Source organism: Canis lupus, chromosome 11 (assembly GCF_048164855.1).
Source record: "Canis lupus baileyi chromosome 11, mCanLup2.hap1, whole genome shotgun sequence".
NCBI lineage: Eukaryota > Metazoa > Chordata > Mammalia > Carnivora > Canidae > Canis > Canis lupus.
In genome coordinates, this window is record NC_132848.1 from 4,032,320 (window position 1) to 4,043,341 (window position 11,022).

Genomic DNA, 11,022 nt, shown 5'->3' on the forward strand with positions numbered 1-11,022 from the left:
GGCTTTTTTTTTTTCATGCAGGAATTTTAAATTTTGTGTAGTTTAACCTAAGCTTTAATGATGTTAGGCTTTGGAGTCCTGTTTAATAAGCTCCTTTTTCACCACTAAAAAGTACACACTTTGTTTTTCTAAAACATCACGCATCTTGGGTATCCTCTTTTGTTAATACACATCTACCTCATTCTTTTTAACAGTTGCCTTGTAAAAACAACAACAAAAAACAAAACAGTTGCATTGTAATGAATTAAATAGATCAGATTTTCTCAGTCTTTTTTCCCATTGTCACAAGAAGCCGGGTTAGACATTTTTTTTCCATAATCATCCTCTCCATGAAATTTCAATACCACATATAAACTATGTATTTATGCATTCTTTATGCATTTTTATGTTTTATATATAAAAAATAAGGAGTTTTTTTTGCCTTCCGCCCCAAGACCTGATTTTCACTTCCTTGGTTGTGATATTGTTCCTTTGAGGTTGCATGGCAGAGGTATTACAAAACTTAACTATTCCATTGTATATACTATTTTTGATATTCCATTGCTCTATTATCATACTTATCTTTATACACATATTTTGTTTCTATAGGATAAATTCCTAGAATTGAAAAGCTGTGTCAAAAGGTATTATTATTTAAAAATTTAGCAGATATTGCTAAAGATTGTATCAATTATAAACCAACCAATATATAATTGAAAATCAATGTGGCTTCAATTTTCATATTTAAGTCCTGAATCCATTTGGAATTTATTCTGGAATGATGAATAAAGTAAAGATCTGATTATTTTTCTCCCTCAAATCTGGCTCATTGTCCTTAAAATATTAAATATTTTATTGAGCTAAGCATCTCTTGGTTTATCATATACTAAATATGGCAAATATTTATGTTTATTAACTATGTACACTCAGGCTTTGGATTCTATTCCATAACTATTGATGTGTACTCTATTACCACCCTATATTTATTATTCTTGTTTTATAGTATGTTTCAGTATCTGAGTATATCCTCCTATTTTTCTCGGTATTTTAATGTTTTTATTCTTTCAGTGAACTCTGGAGTAACTCTACCTAGCTCCAGAATAGGCAAACAACAACAACAATGAAGAGCTATTAAAATACCATTGGGGGAATCCCTGGGTGGAGCAGCGGTTTGGCGCCTGACTTTGGCCCAGGGCACGATCCTGGAGACCCAGGATCGAATCCCACGTCGGGCTCCCGGTGCATGGAGCCTGCTTCTCCCTCTGCCGGTGTCTCTGCCTCTCTCTCTCTCTCTCTCTCTCTCTCTCTGTGTGTGACTATCATAAATAAATTAAAAAAAAAATACCACTGGGATTAAGATTGGGATTGTAGTAAATTTGTGGATTAATTTAGTGAGAACTGTGGAATATATTACACATACATTCTAGAGTAACAAATTTAGAATAAGCATACAGGGGCGTCTGGGTGCTCAGTTGGTTAAGCGTCTGCTTTTGGCTCAGGTCATGCGGAGATCCAGCCCTGCTTTGGGCTCCCTGCTCAGCGGGGAGCCAGCTTCTCCCTCTCCCTGCTGCTCTCCCTGCTTGTGCTCTTTCTCTGTCAAATAAATAAAATCTTTAAAAAATGAGGCATAGAAGAAACAGAAATAATGTTGACTTAATGAAGTATACCTGTATTAGGATGTTTTCAGTAGTAAATGAAAAAAGTCCAGATAAAACCCAAGTTTAAGCACAAAAGAAAGTTTATTGGCTCATTTAACTGAAAAGTCCAGTGGTAAAACTAGTCTTGAGGCATGTCTGGATCGCTGGGCTCAAACAATATCATCAGGATTTGGTTTCTATCTTCCATGTTGGCTTTTTTAGCTTTAATTTTAAACAAGCCTCCACGTGGTGGCAAAGGTAGCCTATCAGCTCCAAGTTCACCTGGCCTTTAGCACCTGCAATGTCAGAGAAAGATGGTCTTTTTTCTTATAGTACACGTGAAAGTATCAGTGATGATTGTCATTGGCCAGATCTGGGATCAAGCATAGGAGTGGGGGCTGGGTGGGGATTTGGGAATCAACCCCACATGAACTACACAAGTTATAGTTGGGGAGGAGTGGTTTCTTGAATGGATGTGGCGTAACAAAAAAATGAAGGAGTTTCATACTATAAAATACCTATTTACTTACAAAAAGGGGATTTTTAGGAAGCATTAAGAAATATTATGAAGCTAAAGTTCTATTACTATTTTTCAGTATATCAAAAGTTACTTTGGAGCCATAAAGATAAAAAGAAACTAGGTAAGTAGGGAAAATATTTTGAGAGATTAACTAATATATTCTTTGCTATTTTTTTTAAAGATCTTATTTATTTATTCATGAGAAACACACACACAGAGAGAGGCAGAGACATAGGCAGAGGGAGAAGCAGGCTCCATGCAGGAAGCCCAACGTGGGACACAATCCCAGGACCCCCGGGTCATGCCCTGAGCCAAAGGCAGACGCTCAACCACTGAGTTACCCAGGTGCCCCTACTGAGTAATCTTTGTTAGAATTAAAATGCCATGACTCTTCTCTCTTTTCTTGTACTTACTACTGTTTAGATCCTCTAAAATCTTGCTTTGTGAATTTATCCTTTTTTTTTGCAACCTAATCCTCTCCTCTTCTAGGTTTTCCCCCTGCTCCTAAGTAACTCCATTCCCTTCCTCCCTCAGCAAATCAAAAGTATCTTAATTCTAATAGTCTTTTACGCTCCTCTCCTTTTAGTAACTGGTCAACTATAAAGAAGTTGTTTAGTTGAAAGTCATCAATGATTTCGTTGTCACTAAATCCAACGGCTCTTTCTTGATGGCCTGCTGTCTCTATAGTATTTGACAATACCGATTGACGGCTTTCTCTTGAAACAGGGATTTTAAGTTCTATGTAACTCACTCTCCTGATGTTTTGCTTGGCTTTCTGATAACCTCTTCTGTTTACTTTGCTGGTTCTCCTTCCTTACCTTCTTTACATTTGAGTGATTCTCAAGGTTCTGGCTTCAAACTATTTCTCCATTCCCTATTTGGCAGTCGCAAACACTTCTCTACTTCTAGAAGAAAAGTATGCACCTTTAATGTACATGCTTCTGATCAGTTCCTCCCAACATCTGCATGATCCATCTTAACTATCCATTATCAAAGCCCCAGTGTAACTTCTTTTTAAAATACTTTTTCTCTTCTGAATCGCATGGTGCCTTTAAAAAAAATGGAAGTACTTTCAAACTTAATTATATATAAGTCATTTTCTAGCCTATCAGCTTCTTTGAGAACATTTTCTAATTCAACCCTGTACCTTGTATACTGTGAAGCACATGGTATATTTAGTATTTATTCAACATACATTAAGCACCTACCATGCGTTATGCTAGGTGCTGGCTAAGTGGTGAAAAACACATACCTGGTTTCTGCCCTCATAGAATTTATAGTCTTAAGAAATAACAAATACATATTGTGATATATGTTTAATGAAACTTTGAGAGAATGAATCTTACATCTTTAACTCCTGTTTTATCCTCTCTCCCCAAACTCCTGTCTTCTATTTCCTGCACCTTTTTGCCCTGATAAATCTCATAGATTTCTCAAACTCAACAGCTTAATTTGATTCATGTGCTGTGGACATCTATGACTGAGAAGTTTGTCCTGTATTCAAAAAACTCACAGCCAAGTACCTTCCCTCCAAACCTTCTACTGATTTTAGTATTTATCTTAATGTTACTGCCTCCCCCTCATTACCTAGGGGAAATCTAATATTTAGTTCTTTTCATTTAAACACTTATTATTTTTGTTTAGGCCCTTTTATCTATAGCAGAGGTTGAAAATTAGTGATCCATGAACTGTATCCAGCCAGCAGAGGTGTTTTGTTTCTTTTATATAATATTCCTAAAAATATGGTATTCTTGTTTCTTATGAAAATTCAGAAAACATGACAACATTGGGTCCTCACTCATGCAAGGATTGGCTGGAGTTTTAGATAGGACATCTTTTTTTTTTAATTTTTATTTATTTATGATAGTCACACAGAGAGAGAGAGAGAGGCAGAGACACAGGCAGAGGGAGAAGCAGGCTCCATGCACCGGGAGCCCGACGTGGGACTCGATCCCGGGTCTCCAGGATCGCGCCCTGGGCCAAAGGCAGGCACCAAACCGCTGCGCCACCCAGGGATCCCCCCCCTTTTTTTTTTTTAATTTTTATTTATTTATGATAGTCACACAGAGAGAGAGAGAGAGGCAGAGACACAGGCAGAGGGAGAAGCAGGCTCCATGCACCGGGATCCCGACGTGGGACTCGATCCCGGGTCTCCAGGATCGCGCCCTGGGCCAAAGGCAGGCACCAAACCGCTGCGCCACCCAGGGATCCCCTAGATGGGACATCTAAGCTACCACTCTAATCTCTACCACTCCTCATTTTTCTTACATCAAATTCATTTACTCATTTATGAAACATTATGAAGGAAATGAGTTCTCATTCTCTGGCCTATGTAATCACAGGATGTTAGTATTAGAAGAGATATTAAGAGATCATCTTGTCTGACAGTCTCCTTTCTCCTCCTCTAAGAGATAAAAAAAATTGAAGTCCAAAGAACTTACATTACCTGACCAATTTTATATAGTTAATATGTAATAGGATTCTATTATTTGCCATTAGATCCCTTCCTCACCTGGCTGAGGTGAGCCCCTAATCTAGACCTAGTATCCCTCAAATTCTCCATCTAGGGCTCTCACATAGAATTTTCAGGTTCAAGGTCTCTGTGCTTATCTTTTCTTGCTTTATCTGGCCCTGAGAACTGAGTCTTTTATTGGGTGAACTATGCCCTAACTCTTAAAAATTAAAAAAATCTGTACCAAACTTCACGTTGCCTTGATTTATAGTTATTCATATTAGTTATTCTAGTACTCATCATGCTAATTATTTGTCTTACTAGGTTTTCATTATATATTGTAAACATGCTCTTATATATTATTCTTTCACAAAAGATGAGGGCAGAGACTTTGTCTGACATGTGTTTCTATTTCTCACAGTACTTTTTTTTTATTTCTCACAGTACTTAATGAGAGCTTGTAGTTAATAAATAGGAGAATAACCTTTCTTAGATGTTTTTTTTTAAAGATTTATTTTTATTTATTTGTGATAGACACACACACACAGAGAGGCAGAGACACAGGCAGAGGGAGAAGCAGGCTCCATGCACTGGGAGCCCGACGTGGGACTCGATCCCGGGACTCCAGGATCGCACCCTGGGCCAAAGGCAGGCGCGAAACCGCTGAGCCACCCAGAGATCCCAAATATTTCTAAATTCTATCAAAATAGAATAAACACAATAGTAATAGACAAATCTCATATTATTCCCTTATAAAGACCTTGGGAGCAATTTTTCTCAGGTTTCTATATCAAACTATATTTCTCTTAAGCAACTTAAAAAAATCTCTTACAGGGTATCCCTTGGTGGCTCGGCGGTTTGGCGCCTGGCCCAGGGCACGATCCTGGAGTCCTGGGATCGAGTCCCACGTTGGGCTCCCGGCATGGAGCCTGATTTTCCCTCCTCCTGTGTCTCTGCCTCTCCCTCTCTCTATCATAAATAAATAAATAAATCTAAAAAAAAAAATCTCTTACAGATCATGTGAAATTTTGAACAATGTTTTCCTTCTGTTTTAGTTGTGAGGAACATCAGAGACTAATTTGTGTGTACTCTTCTTGCAATTATGAAGGATCTGTCAGCATGATTTTTGGGGGTATTAACAAACGCTTGCCTTTGTTTGATTTTATTTTGTTTTCCAGTTACCTTTTGCCTGTTCTGATCACTTTCTCCTACTATGGTGTATATCTCTTTTTGAGCACAATCCTTTGTGAGACTGGTGGGACACTGATAAATATGCATCTATGAAATACATTAAAAAAAAACAGTTCTTACAGCTTGTTAAAGCATCTAATTTCTTTTGATTTCCTACTTTACAGAGAGCCATCATCCATTTCAAGATTATCAGGAGAGTGCTTCCCCAACTTCCTCCCTCTTATAAAGCTATTCACATCTTTAAAAGAATGACTTTTATATGTCCTTATAAAATATACATTATGTATAATAGAGATAAGCAGAATATCTAAAAAGCAAAAAAAAAAACCCATCATGTGGTAATAATCCATATTTCATACCCTACTTTTCTCTCGTAACAATGTATTTTACATATCTTTCTTTATCATTAAATAGTCTTTTAAATAATTTTTAATGGTTTAAAGCATCCCCCTGATTGTGTATCAGGGTAGTCAATCAGGTGGCAACTCCACATTCCCTTCCCATAAAATCTGAAGATCCTCTTACTGAAACTAATATAAGTGAATTTCTCTTATCTGAATCCATGTTATCCATGTCTCTAAGAAGTATGGGTATAATATATTTCACTCATCTTTCATTGGTGGACAAGCTGAAATGAACTCCACCCAGCTTAATACATGTGTGAGTTTTGATTACTTCCTAGAAGTATACTTGCTTAGTCAAAGTATGCACACATTTTAAGGATATATATATGGTTCTAAAATCCCTGGGGGAGGGGAGAAAAGTCCAGTTTCTATTCCCGCCTGCAGTGTCTCTTTAACTGATCCCCTGCCCAACACACATATTATTTGCTTTTTAATCTAGGTCAATTTAATAGGTATTCCATTTATATTCCATTTATATTACTATTCCATTTATATTCCATTTATATTACTACTAATGTGGCTAAGCATACCTATTATTGGCTCTATCTATCTATCTATCATCTTTATTACTCTTGCCAACTTGTAATAGTCTTAAAATTACTAACACCCATAATCCATCTTGACATCCTCCTACCCAGTTCCACCTCCTAAGCTAATTTTATGTTCTTGATGTGTGGATCTTATCCTATCCTATTTCTTCAGGGAATCATCCAATCAGTTATTCTCTTTCTTGGCAGTATTTTTCAGCTCTGACTACTAATCTTTACGCTTGTATTAATAAATGTCACCGAATGTTCTCTTCTTCAAGAAAAACTCCAACTTTTTAAACTTGCCATTCTTCTCTGGCTACTGACCTTTCTCTGTTCCTTTCTGTCAAACTTCTTGAAAGAATTGTCTTCATGTGCTGCGTCCATTTCATCTCTGTCTCTTCAATTCACTACAGACTTACATTAAGATCCTCCAGGCCTATCCCGGAAATACAAATCCAAACCACAATGAGATCCCACCTCACACCAGTGAGAATGGGGAAAATTAACAAGGCAGGAAACTACAAATGTTGGAGAGGATGTGGAGAAAGGGGAACCCTCCTGCACTGTTGGTGGGAATGTGACCTGGTGCGGCCACTCTGCGTGGAGTGGAGTGCATGGAGGTTCCTCAAAGAGTTAAAAATAGACCTGCCCTACGACCCAGCAATTGCACTGCTGCGGATTTACCCCAAAGATACAGATGCAATGAAACGCCAGGGCACCTGCTCCCTGATGTTTCTAGTAGCAATGTCCACAATAGCCAAACTGTGGAAGGAGCCTCGGTGTCCATCGACAGATGAATGGATAAAGATGTGGTCTATTCCTTAGCCATTAGAAACGACAAATACCCACCATTTGCTTCGACGTGGATGGAACTGGAGGGTATTATGCTGAGTGAAGTAAGTCAATCGGACAAGGCCAAACATTATATGTTCTCATTCATTTGGGGAATATGGGAATAGAAGGGAAGGGAGAAGAAATGTGTGGGAAATATCAGAAAGGGAGACAGAACAGGAGAGGCTCCTAACTCTGGGAAACGAACTAGGGGTGGTGGAAGGGGAGGAGGGCGGGGGGTGGGGGTGACTGGGTGACGGGCACTGAGGGGAGCACCTGACGGGGTGAGCACTGGGTGTTATGCTATATGTTGGCAAATCGAACTCCAATAATAATAAAAAAAAAAAAAGATCCTGCAGGCCTTCCTTGTTGCTAAGATTTTAACAGCAATTATATCCTATATATGATACATACATACATACACATACACATATGTGATATATATGATACAAAGCAGGATATAAAATGATCGTTCCCAAATAAACTCAACTGTAAAAAAATATATTTGTGCTGGGGAAAAAAGTGATAGATTATACATGAAAAATTTAAGTCCCTGCTAGGTAGTTGGGATGACTGGTGAGTTTTCTTTTTTCTTTTGTAATTTTCCTCAACTGTAAAAAAATGTACTTTGCTGTCAGAACACACTGCAATGTAATATTGCAATTGCCAACTTAGGTTTTCTAAAAGGCGGAAGAAGATCAGAGAAGCGGCAGGAGCCCCTGGGCCACACTTACTTCCAGGGCAACGCGCAAGAGCCGGGTGGGCGCGACCCAGGACAGGTGTTCCCGCCGCGGGCACGACCGGATAACCTCCTGATAGGACAGTCTTCTCTTAGGCCCTCAGGCCCTTTTCGCTCACCCCAAAGACCTCCGAGCATCTCAGCCTCTGCCGCTTAACCGCTTCAAACTGCGGAAAACCGCCAATCGCTTCTAGTTGCCCCGGTAACAGCCAGCAACCCCCGCCCCGAGCCGCCCGGCTTCCGTAGGTCTTCCCAGAATGCCGCGCGCCGTCTCTCTTCCGCTTCCGGTGGGGAGGGCAGGCTCCTTCCGGAAGTAGAGTCCTGTCTGACGGCGGCCGGAGGGGCCTCTGAGCGCGGAGGGTGACGGCGGCTGGTTTGTTGTTTCCCCGCGTTCAAAATGGCGGGAAAGCTGCGGAAAGGCTGTAAACTCACCGAATTCTTGTTGGCCTCGGTGGATGGATTAGACATTATTAAAGCGGAAAGACGCGCGGAAGGGGAGGTGGGCGGGGCCACGCGGTGAGGGGGTGGCGGGCGCTGCGGGGGGCCTGCGAGATGACCCTGGGGCGTGTTGGCGGATCCAGCGCCCACCGCAGCAGAAGCCGAAAGATGGAAAGACCTTCGAGAGGATATGCAGCTTCGTGTGTTGCGAGATAAACAACTTCCAATAAAAAATAGATTGTGTTTTGCTTTAGAAAACGAAGAGAAAAACAAAAAAAAGAAAACGAAGAGAAGCCAAAAGAAAACGGGACACCCAAATCTGGTCCGCAGCGTGATCGCCGGGGTAGCCTTCCGGGCCCTTCCTGCCCCTTCCTGCGCTTGTGGATCTGAAATTTCACAGTGGAAATACTGGTCATGCTGTTCTTCTGGAGCTTAATTTTTATGAATATACTTAGTTTATTTATTTTTAAGATTTTATTTATTTATTCATGAGAGACCAGAGAGAGAGAGAGGCAGAGACACAGGCAGAGGGGGAAGCAGGCTCCGTGCTGGGAGCCCGACGTGGGGCTCGATCCTGGGACCCCGGGGTCACGCGGTCACGCCCTGGGCTGAAGGTGGCGCTAAGCCGCTGAGCCGCCTGGGCTGCCCTGCGCTTCTTTGCTTATTCCTGTAGCTGAATAATATTTCAGTAGTATTTCATGTGCTTACAGGCCCCATCTTCTCTATCTAGCCTTTCCTGAGTATTGCAGACTCATTTCAGTAACTTGTAATAGTATCGTTTTAGCTAACACTTGTTAGCTCTCATCTTTTTGATAATAATAGCCATTCTAACAAGTGTGAGGTCATATTTCATTGTGGTTTTGATTTCCATTCAATCTAGATATTTATTAAGCACCCATGACATAAAGCACTGTTGATAATCTTCAAGGTCTCTTGAGCCTAAATTATTTTTATATGTTTCTCACATGAATCATTTGTTACTCCTTAACCTCATCAGTTCTCTTATTGCTTCCTCAGTCTCTGCCATTATGCTTGGTCCCTCAGAGTAGGTGCTGAATAAACGTGTGAGCTAAACTGAGTAGTGGGAAAAAAGGGTCTGGGTGGCTCAGTCAGTTGACTATCTGCTTTCGGCTCAGGTCATGATCTTAGGTTCCTGGGATCAAGCCCCATGTTGGGTCTCCTTTCCCCCTGCCCTTTCCCCTGCTTATGCTTTCTCTCTCAAATAAATAAATCATAAAAAAATTTTTAGTGGCAAAAGAGAAACACAAATTAGTTAAAACCTGGGTGGCTGTGATGAGAATGATAACAGATGTAAAATGCTTTGTACATTTGGAGATCAGGAGAGGATAATTTTTTTTAAAGATTTATTTATTCAAGAGAGAGGAGGAGGCAGGGACATAGGCAGAGGGAGAAGCAGGCTCCATGCAGGGACCCCGATGTGGGACTCGATCCTGGGACCCAGGATCATGCCCTGAGCCAAAGGCGTCAGACGGTCGACCGCTGACCCAGGCGTCCCAGGAGAGAATAATTTTGATTAAGGTGTCTGCCAATGCCCTTTGGGGTAGGTAGACTTGATCAGGACCTGGATCATAAGGACTGAGGAAAGGGGCTTAAAGATGGTAGCGAGTTAAGGGTTGGAGTTAGAAGTAAACTGGTTGTACTTTGTTAGCAGAAAGTTACTTGGGGTGGCAAGAGAGTAGGATGGGCCAGCGGGCCCAGGGCAGGCAGGAAAAAAGTAGTTGGGTCTCACATTTGGAGTTTTTTTTTTTTTTTTTTAAATTTTTAAATTTATTTATGATAGTCACACAGAGAGAGAGAGAGAGAGGCAGAGACACAGGCAGAGGGACAAGCAGGCTCCATGCACCGGGAGCCCGACGTGGGATTCGATCCCGGGTCTCCAGGATCGCGGCCTGGGCCAAAGGCAGGTGCCAAACCGCTGCGCCACCCAGGGATCCCTGGAGGGTTTTGATATACCCAGTAATTATAATTGCAGCTTTCAAACGTTTCTGAAAAGTACTGCTGTTTCCACGGCTTGGGACGTCAGGAGATAGGTGGGGAGATGGCCATCGGCCTGCAGGTGGAAAAGGGGTGGGGGCGCCCGAGATCGTCAGGGCGCGAGGGGCTCCTGGACAGTACTGAGGGCGGAGGGCCCGTGACGAGCCCGAGCCACCTTGCGAGGTCCGGACCGCCACGCTGAGGGGCGGCGGCAACAGCGGCGGCAACAGCGGCGGCAACAGCGGCGGCCCGCAGATCCGCAGACCCGCGCCCTGTTCTGGCCGGCGCCTCCCCCCGCCGCTCGCC

At 41.6% G+C, this 11,022-nt stretch overlaps 1 long non-coding RNA gene across 2 annotated transcripts; it reads right to left on the reverse strand.

Annotated features, from left to right (window-relative positions):
- Window positions 1-1,699: 1,699 nt before the first annotated feature.
- Window positions 1,700-9,639, reverse strand: LOC140642434 (uncharacterized). Of its 2 annotated transcripts, XR_012038856.1 has the most exons (3): window positions 8,279-8,540; window positions 7,038-7,149; window positions 1,700-1,912 (listed from the first exon to the last, which is right to left on the reverse strand). It is a non-coding gene; the product is annotated as an uncharacterized lncRNA (long non-coding RNA). The 2 variants fall into 2 exon arrangements; XR_012038857.1 differs by lacking the exon at window positions 7,038-7,149 and having other exon boundaries at window positions 8,279-9,639.
- Window positions 9,640-11,022: the final 1,383 nt, after the last annotated feature.